At 35.8% G+C, this 3,035-nt stretch overlaps 2 non-coding genes across 2 annotated transcripts; one reads left to right on the top strand and one right to left on the bottom strand.

The window, feature by feature from the left end:
- The first annotated feature begins 2,223 nt into the window (after nt 1-2,223).
- TRNAG-CCC (transfer RNA glycine (anticodon CCC)) lies at nt 2,224-2,294 on the top strand. Its single transcript has one exon. It is a non-coding gene; the product is annotated as a tRNA-Gly (tRNA).
- A 381-nt stretch (nt 2,295-2,675) lies between these two features.
- Nucleotides 2,676-2,748, bottom strand: TRNAR-UCU (transfer RNA arginine (anticodon UCU)). The gene has a single exon. It is a non-coding gene; the product is annotated as a tRNA-Arg (tRNA).
- Nucleotides 2,749-3,035: the final 287 nt, after the last annotated feature.

Here is a 3,035-nt window from a genome sequence, read left to right on the forward strand (position 1 = left end):
TTAACTTTGGAGGGTTGAGACCCTTGGGTTAGGGCCCAACCTAGAGGATCTTGTCTCCCTTATGTATTTTATTTTTCCATCGTTTGAGTAGTGGTATTTCTTTCCTTATTTAGGAAAAAGTTATCTTGCAAAAAATTGTGGTTGCAGGCCTAATTACCACCTCTCTCGTGGGAAGTGTGATTGAGGAGTCTACAACAACAAGCTAAAATATGTGTTTGTTTTCATTTGAAAGTTTCTAGGATTTTGTTTATAGTTATATTGCATACTCTGTTTCTACATTCTAGAAGTTAAATATTATGCTTTTTCATATGGATTAGATGCATGTAGTAGGATAGAGTATCTCTTTATGAAATAAAATTCAACTCATCCTTTCCATCTTGATTTATTTTGTTGCAATTTGATCATTAGATTTATATTATCTCCAAGAGTAAGAAGGGGTTGATTATTATACAGGTACTACTAGTGACTTGCAGGGATTGAGACACTCATCGTACATCCATTTTGTCATCACCATCTTCCTTCTTGACACCTCATATTGCTTTCAAATTCTGCCACCGAGATCATCTTTTCAGGGTCATTGGGGGACACCGTGAGCATGTACTTATGTGCAATATGGGCCTCTGAGGGGTGCTAATCTTGGCAAAAGGCCTTGCATATCATTCATACACCCTCATATACCTTCTCCAACCTTCAGAACACATTTCATACCCTCAGGATGCTCTCAGATCCAGTCCTATAGAAAAACAAAGCAATCTTCTAACATCCTGTAGCAATCCTATAACAATCCTGTAGCACTGTCTAAACTTGACTATATTTGCTTTAAGAGCTTGGTTTTTGTATCTAGTATTTAATAATGACCTCTAGACTTTGAATCCATGGTTGGGAAGGACCAAGGACCACTTTAGACCATCCTTCCTTCACTGCAAGTGCAAAATAATAATCAGAATTAGTAGACATATTTCTAGACTTGAATCACAAAGATTGTTCTCTCATGCAATGTGTAAGGACTATGGGCTAAACTATCTTGAACTCAGTGATAAGAAGGGAAACCCTTCAATGCAAGTAGGTTAGACCTAGTTTTTGAAGTTATGTTAGATTTTCTAGTCATATGCTTTTGATCAAGTTTCCTTTTTCAAGTAATCTTTCACATTATGCAAGTAGAGTACTGATATACTTTCCATAAGTAGAATCTTGATTTACACCTGCAAGTAGACTAGTATATTTCATCTCCGCAATTAGTACAGTCATTTACCTTCCTGCAATTGTAGTTAGTCTTTACATTTGATGAATTACATTTTTATTTCTGCAACTAGGATAATGTTTACCTTCCTGCAATTAGAGTAGACTATTGCCTTTACATGAAAGTTCTTTTTGAAAGCTAGTAGAAGGAGTGGTCTTTGTATGCCCTGATATGATTCATTGACTAAAGGTGACATGAGTAGAGATTGACCTATTGTACATACAATGTTGACCCCTCTTAAGTTTGTACGAACCTTAGGTTGATAATTTAAATCGTTAGCCTCATAAGTTGCAACATTCTTGTTGCAATACTGGGGCTCGTCAATATATATAGCCAATAAACAAGAGGAATGCTTATAGTGGAAAATAATTTGGAAACAAAATGCCCCTTTAATGTCCATACTTTTCTTTTGGTTGAATCTAAGCATTAAAACTCCCATGCAAAAGAAAGTGTGGTTTAGGCTAGATTTTGCATGATTTGAAAGTATCATTATGGATTATACAATCTCTAAAGAAGTTTGGAAGGAGTCCCTTTCCCTACTTTAAAAGCTAGAACCTAATATGGACAAACTTTATTTAAGGGCTATTAAATGGATGGAAGAGCCATTGCTAGCAAACAATAAATCTCACCCTATTATAGTCTCATAGGAATATGGATTATCAAGAATCATGTTATTTTAAAGAACTTGTCTAAATCTCCTTTGGTAGTCTTTTATAAAATCAAATATATTCATGAGGATCTAAAAAATCCCCTCAATGGAAAATCCCGAAGGTAGAGAGGTATGTTGGAGATAGATTGAGTAAAAGCATGGAGTTTCTTCATAAACACTAGTCAAATTTGGGGCATACTAGAGCTAAGGTGTTATGTTTCTCTCTACATATCAAATATATCTTTCATGGAGAATTTGGAAAGGGGCAACAACCATTGGGAAAAGCTAAATGTTAAAAGAGTAAGTGCGTAGTTTTCGCTTAAGAAAAGTCAAGGCGCATCTGGTGTAGTGGTATCATAGTACCCTCCCACGGTACTGACCAGGGTTCGATTCCCTGGATGCGCACACTCAACAACGTACAAAGGTTTTAACTTTAAATTTCGCTTTCAAAAGTACAATAATTTTTCAGTACCGTGGTTCGATTCCCTGGATGCGCACACTCAAAAACGTACAAAGGTTTTAATTTTATATTTCGTTTTCAAATGTACAATAATATATATATATTTCCCAAAATTATAAGAGCATTCTGTAAATTTTTGGGTTGTGAGACCAAATCGGTCTTTGAGCAGCAATAGTCACGCCCGTGGGATTCGAACTCACAAAATTTGGGTTGTGAGACCAAATCGGTCTTTGAGCAGCAATAGTCACGCCCGTGGGACTCGAACTCACAAAATTATAAGAGCATTCTGTGTTGTAAAACCAAATCGGTCTTTGAGAAGCAATAGTCACGCCCGGTGGGACTCGAACCCACAATCGCCTGATTAGAAGTCAGACGCCTTATCCATTAGGCCACGGGCGCCAGTACAAAGAATTTATTGTTTATTATTTCCCATTTTAGGAGACATCGTTTTACAACATTACCCGCCAAGAGAGTTTGTCTGCCCAGTGTACAACATTACAACATTATTTTGCGGAGTTAAATGGTTTTTTTCCATTTTAGTTTTTTAAAATTTAGTGCCAAAAAGTTCTAGTGTATTTAAATTGTGCATACTATGGAACGTATATTTATAATTTAACAAATTTTTGGTAAATCCCGCTAAAAACATATATCCAAAAAAAACCAAACTTAAAAGAATTAAACTATTA

Source organism: Pinus tabuliformis, chromosome 3_2 (assembly GCF_031772625.1).
Source record: "Pinus tabuliformis cultivar Carrire ecotype Pingquan chromosome 3_2, CPIR1, whole genome shotgun sequence".
Taxonomy (NCBI): domain Eukaryota; kingdom Viridiplantae; phylum Streptophyta; class Pinopsida; order Pinales; family Pinaceae; genus Pinus; species Pinus tabuliformis.